Source organism: Salmo salar, chromosome 10 (assembly GCF_965601325.2).
Source record: "Salmo salar chromosome 10, fSalSal1, whole genome shotgun sequence".
NCBI lineage: Eukaryota > Metazoa > Chordata > Actinopteri > Salmoniformes > Salmonidae > Salmo > Salmo salar.
In genome coordinates, this window is record NC_138300.1 from 21714856 (window position 1) to 21735127 (window position 20272).

General features: G+C 42.1%; 1 protein-coding gene across 1 annotated transcript in view; it reads left to right on the plus strand.

The window, feature by feature from the left end:
- Window positions 1–20272, plus strand: part of hcn2b (hyperpolarization activated cyclic nucleotide-gated potassium channel 2b) — a 68198-nt gene that overhangs the window by 24208 nt on the left and 23718 nt on the right. The window lies entirely within an intron of this gene.

A 20272-nucleotide genomic window follows, 5' to 3' on the forward strand; every position in this document is an offset into this window, starting at 1 on the left:
TTGAGAACAGAGGAGAACAGTGCCTCCGACTCCGCTTCTGTCATCTACTGTTTGGCTTCTCTTCAAGACCTGAGACATGATTCCATCCTGTCTCTAGTTTCTGTCCCTCTGTCTCAGTCTCCAATACCTTTTTGTTATTATCTTGGAGAGATAATCATCTTGTTTTCTGGTTCACAATACTATCAGGGAGCGACGAGGGGAAATTGTGTGCTTGAAACAGAATGAATTTGCATTTGAATGAGGGATTATATAAACCAAGTCTCCAATCAGATAACATTAAGTAGGCTAGTACAGTAAGATAAAAGTCAGACTAAATTCACAGGAAAGGGTTTCCCTGAACCAGTTTTACATGATCTGTATCCACTGCATACTATCATTCATACACAAGTGCACCAGATGTAAGTAATTTCACCTGCATGGGATAATGAATACAAACTTTCAATAGAGATGTGCTTCTCCCTATTCCTTACTCCCTAGTGATGGAGATACAACAGTTAGTGCTATGTAGCAATTTGTACCTACTCTGTAACTACACTACCTCTTTATGTAACTTCTTAAAAACATACATTTAGGCCACTTAATGTAGAGTGAAACCACACTCTCTGTTCCCTAGCTAACAATATGCCCATTACTTTATCTCAGGACTGTTCAGACCTGTTACAATAAGTATGCTCCTGACACAGCACATCAATCCCCACTACTCCCTACTCAGTGACGGAGATGGAGAGAGAGAGATCTCTAGCTGAAGAGATGCACACGTCTCCTATCACAGGAAGAGCATGTAAAGCCACGAAGGCCCCGTTATTCCTGGAACTGCTCTCGCTTTCATGCTCCCCTTCTTCCCTAATGTTATAACTAACGATGTGACTACAGTGATCCAGCTAAGACAGCTCATCACATCTAGATCTTCCTCAGGCCAACAGACATGAGGGTGTTTTATTCATCATCAGCTACTGAGATACAGTATACCGGGATACACACTGAGGCAGGCATCAGATAACACAGTGATAATGACACAATGAGTCTGAACTCTCGCCTCCGATCCCCACAAAAGTGTTTCTTTGTACAGGATAGTGTAAACACAGGCGTCAGTGCGTGGTCGTATTGACAGCGCAGTGTAAAAAGTTAGCCGTGATTTCGGTGTTGAAACAGATTAGTCATGATACACTATATATACAAAAGTATATGGACACCCGTTCAAATTAGTGGATTCGGCTATTTCAGCCACACCCGTTGTTTATAAAATTTAGCACATGACCATGCAATCCCCATAGACAACATTGGCAGTTGAATGGCCTTACTGATGAGCTCAGTGATTTTCAACGTGGCACCGTCATAGGATGCCACCTTTCCAACAAGTCAGTTCGTCAAATTTCTGCCCTGCTAGAGCTTCCCCGGTCAACTGTAAGTGCTGTTATTGTGAAGTGGAAAAGTCTAGGAGCAACAATGGCTAAGCAGCAAGGTGGTAGGCCACATAAGCTCACAGAACGGGCCCACCATGTGTTGAAGTGCGTAAAAATTGTCTGTCCTCGGTCGCAACACTCACTACCGAGTTCCAAACTGCCTCTGGAAGCATTGTCAGTACAATAATTGCTCGTTGGGAGCTTCATGAAATGGGTTTCCATGGTCGAGCAGCCGCACACAAGCCTAAGATCACCATGTGCAATGTCAAGCGTCAGCTGGAGTGGTGTAAAGCTCTCTGGACTATGGAGCAGTGGAAATGCGTTCTCTGGAGTGATGAATCACGCTTCACCATCTGGCTGTCCGACGGACGAATCTGGGTTTGGCGGATGCCAGGAAAATGCTACCTGCCCGAATGCATAGTGCCAACTGTAAAGTTTGGTGGAGGAGGAATAATGGTCTGGGGCTGTTTTTCCATGGTTCGGGCTAGGCCCCTTAGTTCCAGTGAAGGGAAATGTTAACACTATAGCATACAATGACATTCTAGATGATTCTGTGCTTCCACTTTCTGGCAACAGTTTGGGGAAGGCCCTTTCCTGTTTCAGCATGACAATGTCCCCATGCACAAAGTGAGGTCCATACAGAAATGGTTTGTCGAAATCGGTGTGGATGAATCACCTTTGGGATGAATTGGAACGCCGACTGCGAGCCAAGTCTAATCGCCCAACATCAGTGCCCAACCTCACTAATGCTCTTGTGGATGAATGGAAGCAAGTCCCTGCAGCAATGTTCCAACATCTAGTGGAAAGCCTTCCCAGAAGAGTGGAGGCTGTTATAGCAGCAAAGGGGGGCCCAACTCCTTATTAATGCCTATGATTTTGGAATGAGATGTTTGACGAGCAGGTGTCCACATACTTTTGGTGATGTAGTGTACTTCTAACACCCAGAAAATCCACTTTTATGTTGAGAGAAAGGTATTGTCATTGTTTGCAATATCCACACTGTTAGACAATGCGTAGGCTACTGATTTATCAGAGTGTGGCGTCTGGGCCTTAGGCGGTCAGAGTTTCTGTTTCTCATTAGACATTCAGCAGCTCATTCTCAATGGCTCTCTAAAGGTACACATTGTTCCTCTCCATGTATCTCACCCGGTCACACATTCCATGTACACTCTTCGAAAATAAGGTTCCAAAAGGGTTCTTCAGTTGTTCCCATAGGAGAACCCTCTGGGGAAAGGGTTCCACACACACGCACACTCATACGGGCACACGCAGGCATGTCTGCTGGGTTTTCTCACATAGGAGACAAGGAATACCATCAACCTGTGTCCTAATCGTCTGATGGTGTTGAGTAGAGGACAGACATGGAACACAGATACACTGTCGTAACATGTCTGTCTCTCATATTGAGGACAGTGTGGTAACAGATGAGGCAGCAGCGCATGTCCCTGTGTCCTCTCTTCCTCTGAGGTGACACAACCCCATCCCCCTCTCACCTCTCTCTGTCCCCCCATCCCTCTCTCACCTCCCTCCGTCCTTGACATCTAACTGGGTGAAACATCATCCGCCAGAGGACACAGCGTGCAAGTGGCCACGCCGCCCAGAGCGCTAGGCTTTATGTAACTGTTACTGTCCTTCTCCTCCTCCAGAGGGATGCAGCAGCGCTGCTGAATAGGCTCTGAAGAAAGATGTGACCCAAGGGGCCTCTATAGGGCAGAACAGTTCTCCACTGGGGTCCAGTCAACCTACTGTCTTCGTTGACACACCACAACCCCTGTGCCCTCTCTGGTACATGAGTCAATATTTCCATAGTGTGATTGGTATTTATTTGCTACTTGTGAAAGCTCATTGGAATAAGACAAATCAAAAGAAAATACTATGAAATGTGTTATGGGAAATGATGGTGTAGAAACACTTTACATGTACAGTGGTTACTCCTTTAATAGTTGCGAGCTTACGCCACGGGACTTAGAGGTCATTTGTGGTTTAGTACGGTACCCTGCGTCACCACTTCATTGCTCCAGACCAGCGCAAGGGGGAGTTAAAGTACTAATTATACTTTTGGGTCCTACTGTGTCTCTAACAGACAATGAATGGGCGACATAAACCTAAATAGAAATTGATAATTGTGCACGACTTCAGTATTACTTACTAAATCTGTTGTTACACTAAGGTTTTTATTATTTTATTTTGTTAGGATTATTTTGCTCTTACTGTAGTATTGTAGCCCCCCAACAGGTTATGTTGTACAGCGCCTGAGTGGTGCAACGGTCTAAGACACTGCATAGCAGTGCAAGCTGTGTTGTTACAGAAGCTGGTTCAATACCCGTGCCGGCCTCGACTGGGAGACCCATGAGATGACTATAGGTTTTTGGTTTCTCTCCCTCTAAACAGAAAAAAATCATTCTGAATAACAAACTGGCTTTATTTACAAATTAATAACAATGTCTCACCCCATGTTCAAGAATTGCCTTTTTCTCGCTCATTTTACGTTATTTGAAAACGAAATCATCTCTAAAATATTTAAGGGGCATTGCACTAATAATGGCGCTGACTAAGGAAGCGTTCCCGGTGTTCTCTTCTTAGTGCCAGTCTGCATGTTCAAACTAAAAAAATGTAACTAATAATGGCATCTTTATGCTTTCATTAATAAAATAATGATAAAAATACTCTTTCAAAATGCCTATGTTTATTTAGTTATGGATCCATAACAAATTACTATGGGAATAAATATCACTGAATTACAGAAATATCCTCCAATCCTCTATATGTAATTATTGGCGGAGAGTCACGTCATATTTTTTGATATACTGTAGGCCTACCGTCACTAGTGTTGAGTAATGTGCTGTTAAAAATGGTGTAGGTCTTATTTATTTAAAGAGTATATTGAAGTTAGAAGCAATAGCCTACAACTATTTTAGCACCGTTTCGCACTGCTCTGAGACAAGCATAGGGACTGATCTTGATAAATCAATTAGATTTTTATTTTCACTGAATCTCCGTTTGGGTTTTTGGTTAGACTAGAATTAGAAAATGAGGGTGCAGATGTTATGCTCTTAGTTAAGAACAAGGACAGCCTACTCCTTCCTCCCGTCGAGGAATTGAACCCCTGTCTCCCGCATGCCCTGCCCGCACGACACAGTGATTCTTTAGCTAAATAGCACAGTACTGTACTCCAGACCATCATGTTGTACAGCGCCAGATTTTCCGTTCCATCCTAACAAAAACCCTGAGGGTTTTTCATTTTTCTTGGAATAGAAACATCATAATATTACTCAAATTAATTAAGCAAGTACCAGTCAAAAGTTTGGACACACCTACTCATTCCAGGGTTTTTCTTTGTTACTATTTTCTACATTGTAGAATAATAGTGAAGACATCACAACTATGAACACTTATGGAATCAGTTAAGAACAAATTCTTATTTACAAGGACAGCTTACTCCTTCTTCCCCGTCTGGGAATTGAACCCCGGTCTCCCGTGTGCCCGCATTCTCTAGTACAGACATTATTAAAGGCTATCAAATGCTTCTCAAAGATGCCCTCTGCTGGTGAAACTAGCACTAACTAGCATTAATGGTACCAGTGGTTCACACTTAAATAAAGTGCCATAGAATTCTGCGGCAACATGCAAGCTGTGCCGCAGTACACTGCAACTTTTAAAGGAGGAACCACTGTATTAGCTCATGTATATGACTTTGTCCCTATTCAGGTCCCCCTTGTCCTTCCTTTTGAGCAGCATGCTTCATTGGGGGTGTAGCACGAGTCCATGACACTTACATTCCCGGCTCGTTGAGTTTTATAGGATCCTGCTTAAGCTAAGTCAGTTCTGATGTGATCCACCCTGGACACCCCCTCTCCACACATCCACACATAAGTCATTGAGCCCCACCTCATCCTGCCTGCCTACGGCATCCTGTGTTAGTTCAAGGAACAATTTAATTTCCTTCTTTGGTTCTGTAGCAGCTCCCATTCCTAATGACAGCCATGCATCATGCCAGTACGCCACAGACCAGTGGCTTTAGTCCTATAAAATATATAAAGGAACTCTGATCTCTTCCTCCCCTAAGTCTACAGGCCGAGGGGAACAAATTGGATTTCAGAAAATGTAATGCATCTTTATATAAGTGCAGGAAGAGATATAGCCCCGGCTCTGCCTGTATCTCTGCACTGAGCCTAATTTCATAAGATGGACAGTGGCACAGAAATATGACCTTGGAGGACAAGCTGTATTGTAGCAGACATGGAGGGTCACATGTCAGTGGAGCTTTAAAGAACTACACTTTCTGTCTGACTTCTAGTGAAGTGGAATATCCAATGCAGTAACTATTGTATAACTGACTCTCCACAGACTCACATAGGTTTCCGTCTTACACAGGTATTGTATGGGGGGGGGGGGGGGGGGGGGTCTTTGTCTTTAAACACTGACTGTATGTTCTATGTGTGTGTTCGATTGCCATGGGGGTCCCTTTATCATATACTGTACTTCCTCCCGGAGCTTTGTGACAGAGTGTGTGTGTTTGTGCTCAGTGTGATGTGGTGTCAGAGCTGCCCTTTGGCCTGCAGTGATACAGTGAGTCAGAGCTGTCGAGATCAGAGCTACTGACTGACATTCATCAGCTGCATTGAGCCACCGACGGCCTGGCAATTTAGTGGTAAAAGAATATATACTTTTCCATGGCTTGTGTCTGCCCTAAATCCCACCATTCATCCTTGTACCACACACCCTGTGCCTAAAGTGACAGTGGCAGGGGTTTTGGTAGGAATGTACACTACCTTTCAAAAGTTTGGGGTCACTTAGAAATGTCCTTGTTTTTGAAAGAAAAGCACATTTTTGTCCATTAAAACAACATCAGATTGATCAGAAATACACTGTAGACATTGTTAATGTTGTAAATAACTATTATTGCTAGAAACGGCAGATTTTTTTAAATGGAATATCTACAAAGGCGTACAGAGGCCCATTATCAGCAACCATCACTCCTGTGTTCCAATGACACGCTGTGTTAGCTAATCCAAGTTGATCATTTTAAAAGGCTAATTTATCATTAGAAAACCCTTTTGCAATTATGTTAGCACAGCTGAAAACTGTCGTTCTCATTAAAGAAGCAATAAAACTGGCCTTCTTTAGACTAGTTGAGTATCTGGAGCATCAGCATTTGTGGGTTCGATTACAGGCTCAAAATGGCCAGAAACAAATAACTTCTGAAACTCGTCAGTCTATTCTTGTTCTGAGAAATGAAGGCTATTCCATGCCAGAAATTGCCAAGAAACTGAAGATCTCGTACAACACTGTACTACTCCCTTCACAGAACAGTGCAAACTGTCTCTAACCACAATAGAAAGAGGAGTGGGAGGCCCCGGTGCACAACTGAGCAAGAGGACAAGTACATTAGTGTGTCTAGTTTGAGAAACAGACGCCTCACAAGTCCTCAACTGGCAGCTTCATTAAATAGTACCCGCAAAACACCAGTCTCAATGTCAACAGTGAAGAGGCGACACTGGGATGCTGGCCTTCTAGGCAGAGTTGCAAAGAAAAAGCCATATCTCAGACTGGCCAATAAAAAGACAAGATTAAGATGGGCAAAAGAACACAGACACTGGACAGAGGAACTCTGCCTAGAAGGCCAGCATCCCGGAGTCGCCTCTTCACTGTTGACATTGAGACTGGTGCAAAAATGAAAGTAGGGTAGTTGGTCAGGGTGGATGGGTGGGTTTCTAACGCAAACGTCTAGCAACCCTAAGGTTGCGAGTTCGAATCTCATCATGGACAACTTAAGCCTTTTTGTTAATTAGCAACTTTTCAACTACTTACTACTTTTTAGCTACTTTACAACTACTTAGCATGTTAGCTAACCCTACCCCTAACCCTAAACTTAAACCTTTTAGCTAACTCCTAAACTCCAATCCAATTGGGGTTAGGGTAGTGTGGATAGGCTCAGATATGGATTTGGTAAGGGCTTTGTACAAATGTAGTATCATGTGTTGAGATTGGCTGGGGAGTCCATACATGGTTGTTAGGCAATAGATTGGAAATGGCACAAAACCCTTTTTCAATCCAACTTGAGATTTAGAGTAATGGTTGTAAGGGCGAAATTGTGGTTGTAGATCGAAATTGGATGTCATAGATCAATTACGGATGAGACCAAATCTGATCTACTAATGTCCAAATCTGATCTACTAACGTCCAAATCTGAATTTAAACTTTTTTTAACAACTTTTTGGAAGACCTCTAAATGTAATCTAAGTTAGGGATTCAATCCATTTTTAATACAACCCTTAAGGTCCTCTGAATTGAATTTCCTTCCACGTCATGGTTGGGGGCATCTAAAGAGCAACATATCTGAAGATCACCTGTTTCTATCCTTGTCAGGGTCAGACTGTCCTTAGATTAAAGTCTTTGAATGATTTTTAGTCTTTTAAACTTAGAGGGGATTTCTCTGGGGGGGGTCGGTCACAAGTGTAGAGAGAAGTAGGCAAGGAGGAAGTCACAGGTTTAGAACTACTGAATTTATTAGAGCACCATAATATAAATGCGGGACGAAACCCAAAGTGCAAAATAATGAAGTACTCAGGAAATAGTAGGAGAGATTCCTCTCAGGAAAACAAGCAACATTTACAATGACTGACAAAGATAAATGACTGAGGGAGTATATGTACAGTGATTGAGTGGGGATTGGAACCAGGTGTGTGTAATGATGACGAGACAAGTCCGGGGTTGATGAGTGAAGGGTGTTTGCCAGCAGCAGGTTTGTCAGCAGCTAGAAGGCTGGTGACACCGAACGGCTGAGCTGGACAGGAGGGGGAGCCAATGTGAAGGCTGGTGTGACAGGGTCAACGCTTTAACGTGTCTATTTTGATGAGGGGAGATGCATATGTGAGTCTCAAGCCAATGTATATAAGAAGGCTTGCCCCTAGACACTTGTACCTTCAGTGGGTGGCTCCATGAGGCACCCCAGCATCACACTTGAGTAAGCATATATGACAAAGTTGGCCTCAGGCCCTTTCAAAGTCCAAAATACGCCAAGGCCACGCCCCCCCAACATGTCACATGACTCCTCGGTCAGTTGGAGCAATGTCAGATAATAATTATACTAAACCCTTCATAGTCCATCCATACACCTACTATATGCTTGGAGGACTGATTTTAGATTGAATCCTACTACACTGGCTCTGATGCTCGTCGAATGTGGCAGGGCTTGAAAATTATTACGGACTACAAAGGGAAACCCAGCTGTGAGCTGTCCAGTGACGCAAGCCTACCAGTTGAGCTTAATGCCTTTTATGCTCGCTTCGAGGCAAGCAACACTGAAGCATGCATGAGAGCACCAGCAGTTCCGGACAACTGTGTGATCACGCTCTCCATAGCCGAGGTGAGCAAGACCTTTAAACAGGTCAACATTCACAATGCCACGGGGCCAGACAGATTACCAGGATGTCTACTCAAAGCATGTGCGACCAACTGGCAAGTGTCTTCACTGACATTTTCAAACTCTCTCTGGCCAAGTCTGTAATACCTACATGTTTCAAACAGACCACCATAGTCCCTGTGCCCAAGACATTGAAGGTAACCTTCCAAAATGATTACCGCCCTGTAGCACTCACATCGGGAGCCATGAAGTGCTTTAAAGGCTGGTCAGTGCTCACATTAACACCATCATAACAAAAATTCTAGACCCACTCCAATTCGCATACCGCCCCAACAGATCCACAGATGACGCAATCTCAATTGCACTCCACACTGCCTTTTCCCATCTGGACAAAAGGAACACCAATGTGAGAATGCTGTTCCTTGACTACTGCTCAGCATTCAACTCCATAGTGCCCACAAAGCTCAACACTAAGCTAAGGACCCTGGGACTCATCACCTCCCTCTACAACTGGATCCTGGACTTCTTGATGGGCCGCCCCCATGTGGTGAGGGTAGGCAACAACACATCTGCCACTCTGATCCTCAACACTGGGCCCCTCAGGGATGCGTGCTTTGTCCCTTCCTCTACTTTCTGTTCACCAACGACTGCGTGGCCAAGCACGACTCCAACACCATCATTAAGTTTGCTGACGACGCAACAAAGGTAGGCCTGATCACCAACAACGATGAGACAGCCTATAGGGAGGAGGTCAGAGACCTGGCAGTGTGGTCCCAGGACAACAACCTCTCTCTCAATGTGAGCAAGACAAAGGAGCTGATCATGGACTATAGGAAAAGGAGGGCCGAACATTGACGGGACTGAAGTGGAGCAGGTTGAGAGTTTCAAGGTCCTTGGTGTCCACATCACCATCAAACTATCATGGTCCAAACACACCAAGACAGTTGTGAAAAGGGCACGACAACACCTTTTCCCGCTCAAGAGACTGAACAGATTTGGCATGGGTCCCCAGATCCTCAAAAAGTTCTACAGCTGCACCATCGAGAGCATCCTGACCGGTTGCACTGCCTGGTATGGCAACTGCTCGGCATCTGACCATAAGACACTACAGAAGGTAATGCGTACGGGCCAGTACATCACTGGGGCCAAGCTTCCTGACAACCAGGACCTATATACTAGGCGGTGTCAGAGGAAGACCCAAACTATTGTAAAAGACTCCTGTCACCCAAGTCATAGACTGTTCTCTCTGCTACCGCATGACAAGCAGTACTGGAGCGCCAAGTCTGATTTTTATTGTTAGTGACATGCTGGAAATAAAACATAATTTGTCAATTTTAAGTGAGACCGCTTTGTTCGTCCTTTATCTGCTGCAGTTGTTTGATAGCAGTAGAAAGTAGACATCCTTACATTGTCCTACCTACAGTTGAAGTCGGAAGTTTACATACACCTACATACACCGCCAAATACATTTCAACTCAGTTTTTCACAATTCCTGACATTTAATCCTAGTAAAAATTCCCTGTCTTAGGTCAGTTAGGATCACCACTTTATTTTAAGAATGTGAAATGTCAGAATAATAGTAGAGAGATTGATTTATTTTAGCTTTGATTTCTTTCATCACATTCCCAGTGGGTCAGAAGTTTACATACAAGTTTAAAAACAATCAATTAGTATTTGGTAGCATTGCCTTTAAATTGTTTAACTTGGGTCAAATGTTTCGGGTAGCCTTCCACAAGCTTCGCACAATAAGTTGGGTGAATTTCAACCCATTCCTCCTGACAGAGCTGGTGTAACTGAGTCAGGTTTGTAGGCCTCCTTGCACGCTTTTTTAGTTCTCCCCACAAAGTTTCTATAGGATTGAGGTCAGGGCTTTGTGATGGCCACTCCAATACCTTGCCTTTGTTGTCCTTAAGCCATTTTGCCACAACTTTGGAAGTATTATTGGGGTCATTGTCCATTTGGAAGACCCATTTGCGACCAAGCTTTAACTTCCTGACTCATGTCTTGAGATGTTGCTTCAATATATGTACATAATTTTCCGTCCTCATGATGATCAATTTTGTGAAGTGCACCAGTCCCTCCTGCAGCAAAGCACTCCCACAACATGATGCTGCCACTCCAGTGCTTCATGGTTGGGATGGTGTTCTTCGGCTTGCAAGCCTCCCTCTTTATCCTCCAAACATAACGATGATCATTATGGCCAAACAGTTCTATTTTTGTTTCATCAGACCAGAGGACATTTCTCCAAAAAGTATGATCTTTGTCCACATGTGCAGTTGCAAACCGTAGTCTGGCAGTTTTGGAGTAGTGGCTTCTTCCTTGCTGAGCGGCCTTTCATGTCGATATAGGACTCGTTTAACTGTGGATATAGATACCTTTGTACCTGTTTCCTCCAGCATCTTCACAAGGTCCTTTGCTGTTGTTCTTGGATTGATTTGCACTTTTCGCACCAAGTACGTTCATCTCAAGGAGACAGAACACGTCTGCTTCCGTCTGCTTCCTGCTTCCTGGTAGGCCTTGAAATACATCCACCGGTACACCTCCAATTGACTCAAATGATGTCAATTAGCCTATCAGAAGCTTTGAAATTTTCAGGAATTTTCCAAGCTGTTTAAAGGCAAAGTCAACTTAGTGTATGTAAACTTCTGACCCACTGGAATTGTGATACAGTGAATTATAAGTGAAATAATCTGTCTATAAACAGTTGTTGGAAAAATTACTTGTGTCATGCACAAAGTAGATGTTTTAACCGATTTGCCAAAACTATAGTTTGTTAACAAGAAATTTGTGGAGTAGTTGAAAAACGAGTTTAAATGACTTCAACTGTACCTTGATATTGACTACTACAGGGCCTTCAGATAATATTGACACCGCTTGACTTTTTACATGTTTTGTTGTGTTACAAGATGGGATTAAAATGGGTAAAAAAAAAAAAGTTGGTCAACGATCTACACAAAATATTCTGTCAAAGTGAAAGAAAAGCATTTGGAAAAAAGAAAAAGAAAATACTAATATATCTTGATTTGATAAGTATTAAACCCCCTTAGTCAATACATGTCAGAATGACTTTTGGCAATGATTACAGCTGTAAGTCTTTCTGGATAAGTGTGTAAGAGCTTTGCACACCTGGATTGTACAATTTGCACATTATTCTTTTTAAAATTCATAAAGCTCTGTCAAGTTGGTTGTTGATCATTGCTAGACAGCCATTTTAAAGTCTTGCCATAGATTTTCAAGACGATTTAAGTCAAACTCTAACTAGGCCACTCAGGAATATTCAATGTCATGTTATCCTAAAAAACTCCCTAGTCCTTGTCAATGACAAGCAGACCCCTAACATGATGCAGCCACCACCATGTTGACAATATGAATAATGGTGCACTCAGTGGTGTCCCCATGATGTGTTGTGTTGGATTTACCCCAAACATAATGCTTTTTTTTCAGGACATAAAGTTAATTTCTTTGCCACATTTTTTGCAGTTTTACTTTAATGCCTTATTGCAAACAGAATGCATGTTTTGGAATATTTTTATTCTGTACTGGCTTTCTTCTTTTCACTCTGTAATTTAGGTTATTATTGTGGAGTTACTACGATGTTGTTGATCCATCCTCAGTTCTCATATTACAGCCATTAAACTCTGTAACTGTTTTAAAGTCACCATTGGCCTCATGGTGAAATCCCAGAGCGGTTTCCTTCCTCTCTGGCAACTGAGTTAGGAAGGACGCCTGTATCTTTGTAGTGACTAGGTGTATTAATACACCGTCCAAAGTTTAATTAATAACTTCACCATGCTCAAAGGGATAATCTGTCTGCTTTTTTTACCCATCTACAAATAGGTGCCCTTCTTTGTGAGGCATTGGAAAGCCTCCCTGGTCTTTGTGGTTGAATCTGTGTTTGAAATTCCGTTCTCAACTGAGGGAACTTACTATTTTGTGTGCGGTTCAGAGATGAGGTAGTCATAAAACAATACTGTTAAACTCTTTTATTGTACACAGAGTGAGTTTATGCAATTCATTATGTGACTAGTTAAGCAAGCTTTTACTTCTGAACGTATTTAACAAAGGGGTTGAATACTTAATGACTGAAGACATTTAACTTTACATTTTTTATTAATTTGTAAACATTTCTAAAAATATAATTCCACTTTTACATTATGGGGCCAGTGACACAAAATCTAAATGAAATCAATTTTAAATGCAGGCTGTAACACACCAAAATGTGGACAAGGTCAAGGGGTGTGAATACATTCTGAAGGCACTATGGGATTGGGAGATGATAGCAAACTGGCTACTGCTCTCTCCAGTCAATCAATCTTTGTTAACACTTTAGAATGACTTTCTTTATGCAATCATAAATATTTCTAAGCATTTTAAACATTCAAGCAGGATAAATTACAAGAATCATAGGCATTAATAAATAATCAATAGGCATTGATTAGCCAATTGTTTTGATAGGAATCGGGAGTGAAAATTGCAAGCTTCTATGGATGTTTATGCCAAAAAGCCAAGACCGATTGTAATTAATTTTGAATGAATTAGATTATGATTAAAATCAGATTATTTGGAAAACAAAAGGGTTTGACTGAATGGTTTGAGGGGGATTTCCATACAGTTAATGATTTCAACATTCACATATCCAGATTGAGAGTGTGTGTGTGTGTGTGTGTGTGTGTGTGTGTGTGTGTGTGTGTGTGTGTGTGTGTGTGTGTGTGTGTGTGTGTGTGTGTGTGTGTGTGTGTGTCTGTGTGTCTGTGTGTGTGTGTGTGTGTGTACATGTGTGTGTGTGTGTGTACATGTGTGTGGACGTGTTGGTCCCCACAAGAATAGTAAATTAACAAAAATTTGACCAACTAGGGACATTTTGCTATTTCTACGGGGTTTAGGGTTACGGTTAGAGTTAGGGTTAGGAGCTAAGTGTAGGGTTAGGAGCTAGGGTAAGAGTTAGGGTTAGGGAAAATAGGATTTTGAATGGGACTGAATTGTGTGTCCCCACAAGGTTAGCTGTACAAAACTGTGTGTGTTTGTGTGTGCTCGTGGGTGTGTTTTTGTATTTGGCTATGAGAATTCTCTGTTTACAAAACTTTTAATATTTCCTGTTTGACAGATATTTCATAACTGTTTCATAAAATACTGATTTATCTTTTTGTCTTTAAAAGGGACGTTGACTTATTCTACTTATGTAATCACTCTCTTAATACTGCCCTTTAATGTATATATATCAAAGCCTACCCTGGTGTTTTTGTATAAGTAAAAAGAAGTCTAATTATTATACAGTTGAGGAAGAAAATACATTTGTAGTCTCATGCTAAGTGTGATTGAAAGTGTTTCTGACACACATTTGATTGCAGGTACACTGAGCTTTACTTGGAGCTTCATTAAGAAGAGGTTGTCAAATACATAGCCAATTCATATTTTATCACTATTTTCTTATTAGATGATTTAACAGTGAGAAGGGTTATGCCAGATAACCCCACAACAAGGACTACAGCCCAAAGTGTCACAACTCTGTTTCTGACATTATGCTCTTCTCTGTAAGGGACAGATCGAAATGTATTGGGGGAGGGGTGGTCCAAAATAGAGGAGGGTTGTTATTTTTTTTGCTTTGGAGAGGGTTGTGTGTTTTTTTTATTGGGTATAGGGGAGGTTGTGTGTTTTTTTATTGGGTATAGGGGAGGTTGTGTGTTTTTTTTTATTGGGTATAGGGGAGGTTGTGTGTTTTTTTTATTGGGTATAGGGGAGGTTGTGTGTTTTTTTATTGGGTATAGGGGAGGTTGTGTGTTTTTTTATTGGGTATAGGGGAGGTTGTGTGTTTTTTTATTGGGTACAGGGGAGGTTGTGTGTTTTTTTATTGGGTACAGGGGAGGTTGTGTGTTTTTTTATTGGGTATAGGGGAGGTTGTGTATTTTTTTATTGGGTACAGGGGAGGTTGTGTGTTTTTTCCCTGGTTTACATTCGCTCTTCTGCTCGTATTTTCCCTATAAACAATGGCTTGACTTACTTTTTATATTACCCTAATAAAGTTTAGAAACGTTTGTGAAGGTTTGGTATGGTGTGGTTATTATTAAACTTTAGCTACTGCAGGACTATGATATGAAGGCAGTGTGCCCCGGAGCTCCAACTGACTCAACACTTGAACTTGAGGTGAGGAAGTCTGTTTCAGGCCTATCAGAATTACTCCTATAATCTAACAATAAAATGCTTATCTTTATAAAAAACATTTTAATAACATTTTTACTAGTTACACTCCTTCTGTACATCTATATCTGTATAGCAGACGCAGTAGCTATCTCACATAACGAAATACATGTCGGTGTCGTAGGATGCCACCGGCATACTGTATCTTTATCTCTGGGGTTAAGCCTAAACTTCTCTTCCTTTATATAGGCATTATATATAGTACCAGTCAAAAGTTTAGACACACCTACTCATTCAAGGGGTTTTCTTTATTTTGACTATTTTCTACATTGTAGAATAATAGTGAAGATATCAAACTATGAATAACACATATGCAATCATGGAGTAACCAAAAAAGTGTTAAACAAATAAAAAGATATTTGAGATTTGAGATTCTTCAAAGTAGCCACCCTTTGCCTGGATGACAGCTTTGCACACTCTTGGCATTCTCTCAACCAGCGTCATGAGGTAGTCACCTGGAATGCATTTCAATTAACAGCTGTGCCTTGTTAAAAGTTCATTTGTGGAATTTCTTTCCTTCTTAATGCATTTGAGCCAATCAGTTGTGTTGCAACAAGGTAGGGGTGGTATACAGAAGATAGTCCTATTTGGTAAAAGACCAAGTCCATATTATGGCAAGAACAGCTCAAATAAGCAAAGATAAATCATTATTTTAAGACATGGAGGTCAGTCAAGTGCAGTTGCAAAAACCATCAAGCGCTATGATGAAACTGGCTCTCATGAGGACCGCCACAGGAAAGGTACACCCAGAGTTACCTCTGCTGCAGAGGATACGTTTATTAGAGTTACCAGCTTCAGATTGCAGCCCAAATAAATGCTTCACAGAGTTCAAGTAACAGACACATATCAACTGTTCAGATGAGACTGCGTGAATCAGGCCTTCATGGTTGAATTGCTGCAAAGAAACTACTACTAAAAGACACCAATAAGAAGAAGAGACTTGCTTGCGCCAAAAGAACACAAGCAATGAACATTAGATCAGTGGAAATCTGTCCTTTGGTCTCATGAGTCCAAGAGAGATTATTGGTTCCAACCGCCGTGTCTTTGTGAGACGCAGAGTATGTGAACGGATGATTTCCGCATGTGTGGTTCCCACTGTGAAGCATGGAGGAGGAGGTGTGATGGTGTGGCCATGCTTTTCTGGTGACACTGTCTGTGATTTATTTAGAATTCAAGGCACACTTAACCAGCATGGCTGCCACAGCATTCTGCAGCGATACGCCATCCCATCTGGTTTGCGCTTAGTGAGACAATCATTTGTTTTTACAACAGGACAACAGGACAACCCATCTCCAGGCTGTGTAAGGGCTATTTGATCAAGAAGGAGAGTGATGGAGTGCTGCATCAGATGACCTGGCCACCACAATCACCCGACCTCAACCCAATTGAGATGGTTTGGGATGAGTTGGACCGCAGAGTGAAGGAAAAGCAGCCAGCAAGTGCTCAGCATATGTGGGACCTGTCACATTTTCTCCTGCAACGCCCTCTACTGCTCATCCTGTGTCTCCTTGACCTGCTGCCACTCCCCCAGTACTCTCTCCCTCTCCCTCTCTGTGTGTGTGTGATTGTGTGGGCGGAGACAGGTATGCTGGAGTCAGAGCAAATCCCCACCAGCTGCAACCTGTTCCATAATCAAGACCTCTACAAATACTCAACCCTGTCACTTCCACGCTGCCAGATCGAAATCTCTGCTCATTCTGCCCGCTCTGACTCTGGTCCCTGTCTCCAGTCCCACATCTCATCATCCTGCTACTCTGTCCTGGATTCCCCACTCTACTACTCCCTTGGATTCCCCTCAGGACCTGCTTACCCTGTCTCAACCCCCCTCGCTCCAGCCTCAGCCTCTGCACCTGGTTTCCAGCAACCCGCCCGAGCTTCCCCTGACCTGCACTTCATCTCCCCCTGTGTGTCAATAAATACCTTGGTTACTTCATCCCAGTCTCCTTGTCTGAGTCTGCTCTTGGGTTTCCCTGTTCCACTCCACATAACAGGAACTCCTTCAAAACTGTTGGAAAAGCATTCCAAGTGAAGCTGGTTGAGAGAATGCCAAGAGTGTGCAAAGCTGTCATCAAGGCAAAGGGTGAGAAGCAATCCCACACATGAATGGTCTCAGGATGCTTTACTGTTGGCATGACACAGGACTGATGGTAGCGCTCACCTTGTCTTCTCCGGACAAGTTTTTTTCCGGATGCCCCAAACAATCGGAAAGGGGATTCATCAGAGAAAACCCCAGTCCTCAGCAGTCCAACCTTGTACCTTTAGCAGAATATCAGTCTGTCCCTGATGTTTTTCCTGGAGAGAAGTGAAGTTCTTGATGATCCGATAAATGGTTGATTTAGGTGCAATCTTACTGGCAGCAATATCCTTGCCTGTGAAGCCCTTTTTGTGCAAAGCAATGATGACGGCACGTGTTTCCTTGCAGGTAACCATGGTTGGCAGAGGAAGAACAATGATTCCAAGCACCACCCTCCTTTCGAAGCTTCCAGTCTGTTATTTGAACTCAATCAGCATGACAGAGTGATCTCCAGCCTTGTCCTCGTCAACACTCACACCTGTGTTAATGAGAGAATCACTAACATGATGTCAGCTGGTCCTTTTGTGGCAAGGCTGAAATGCAGTGGAAATGTTTTTTGGGGGTTCAGTTCATTTGCATGGCAAAGAGGGACATTGCAATTCATCTGATCACTCTTCATAACATTCTGGAGTATATGCAAATTGCCATCATACAAACTGAGGCAGCAGACTTTGTGAAAATCAATATTTGTGTCATTCTCAAAACTTTTGGCCACGACTGTACATCCTGAATGTTGGGATGGGCCATTGACATGCATGGAACACATCAACACTATAAATTATTAAAGAATGGAGTTTGAATGTATGACAAGTCTGATGCTGCACTGAATTCCCCAACTGCATAACCACACACACGTGGAGATAATTGCATAATTACACACTTCTCATGAGCATGGCCTTATTTCTATTACAGCATATTGGATGACTGTCATTCATATTCCATTCACCCAGTTCAATGTAACATCGATAGTTTCAGGCTACTACATGATACAAACATTTTCCCTATACTAATAATGAGGTTGCTACAACCTAGCCTATGAATGAAAGTTTACAATGTAGGTGTACACAGGTAGAGAGAGAATTTTTAGGTGACAGACAGTGACACATTCAATACTGCCTTGCACACTCTTGCCCGCATCTAGCTGATCTTGGGTGTAATCATTAGTCCAACAGTATCTATTGGACAAATCCAGGTATGTTTATCCCTAATTCATTCCGTTTGCTTCTGTTTAAGAAACGTTTGAAAACAGAATTGGTGGAATAAATACACCCCTGATCACATGTAAACACAGTTCACTTCATAACAGCCACGTTGTATTCCTTCTCGCATCTATGCGATCTCCTCCTCTCACCATTTCCCTTCGTTTGTGGACTTCAATGCACAACACATCAGCTGTATGTGTATAAGCGAAAAACCTTTCCATGCCAAACCATATCATAACCGCTACACACAGCCTACATAGTTTTCACCATATTAGCTAAAGTAACATCATAGTCAACATAGCTAATAGAACTAACGCATTAGTAAACTCGCTACAATCATGCAGTAACGTTACAGTGTACAGTTAGTAAGCAGTTCAATAAGCAGCTTAGCAGTTACACTGGCAGGCCCAGGTGGCAATAAATTAGTAAAACCAAAACCAAGATTTCCAGTTTAGTGTTGGATAGTCATAGCCAGCTAGCTACCATAGTATCCCTCTGTTTGAGCCGAGTCATTGAGTAGGCTAAACTAGCTAGCTAGCTGCATTTGTTTGCTAAGTATGTGTAAGTGAAAGTGAAAAGAAATGACGAAATATTGCTCTCTCACTCTCTCTCTCTTGCTTCTCCTTCATTTTTGAAGAAATTCATTTGTTAACTGTTCAACTATTGTCTTTCTCTGAATCAACTACTCACCACATTTCATGCACTGCAGTACTAGCTAGCTGTATCATATGCTTTCAGTACTAGATTAATTCTCTGATCCTTTGATTGGGTGGACAACACCTCATAATTACTCATAATTTACTCATAATTATGAGTAAATTACTCAGAATTTACTCATAATTACTCAGAATTACTGTGTAAGTCTATGGAAGGGGCCTCCTAGGTTTTGTATTGAAGTCAATTTACCCGGAGGAGGACGGAAGCTAGCTGTCCTCCGGCCATACCATGGTGCAGCCCTACAGAGTGCTGTTGAGGCTAATGAAGACCTTCCTTGCAAAACAGTGTGTTTTAATCAATTATTTGGTGATGTGAAAATATTTAGTATAGTTTTATCTGAAAAGGATAACTTTTTAAATGTTTCACTACTTTTATGAAATTGACTACGGAGGATGGTCCCCTTCCTCCTCTGAGGAGCCTCCACTGGTGGAGATAGTCTTCTGTGATGCATGCTGTATTTTTCATCCACACATGGCACCATCTTGACAATATTATACGATGTGAGTGGCCATGTGACGTATGTAGCTTTGATTAATTTACTGCTTGACAGCTGACTTGACAGGAACAATCAATTTCAGCACACATTTCATATTGCCAATATAAAGTGGTGTGAAATATTTACAAGCAAGGTAGTCATATTAGTAGGCTTGTGAAAAGTCCATTAAATTGTTTTCGCATTCAGAGCTAATCCCTATAAACGATAATCAGTATTTTTTTAATGTTTTATTTCGCCTTTATTTAACCAGGTAGGCTAGTTGAGAACAAGTTCTCATTTGCAACTGCGACCTGGCCAAGATAAAGCAAAGCAGTTCGACATATACAACAACACAGAGTTACACATGGAATAAACAAACATACAATCAATAATACAGTAGAAAAATCTATATACAGCATGTGCAAATTAAGTAGGATAAGAGCAGTAAGGCAATAAATAGGCCATGGTGGCGAAGTAATTACAATATAGCAATTAAACACTGGAATGGTAGAATGTGCAGAAGATGAATGTGCAAGTAGAGATACTGGGGTGCAAAGGAGCAAGATAAATAAATAAATACAGTATGGGAATGAGGTAGATTGGATGGGCTATTTACAGATGAGCTATGTACAGGTGTAGTGATCTGTGAGCTGCTCTGACAGCTGGTGCTTAAAGCTAGTGAGAGAGGTAAGAGTCTCCAGCTTTAGTGATTTTTGCAGTTCGTTCCAGTCATTGGCAGCAGAGAACTGGAAGGAGAGGCGGCCAAAGGAAGAATTGGCTTTGGGGGTGACCAGTGAGATATACCTGCTGGAGCGTGTGCTGCTATGGTGACCAGTGAGC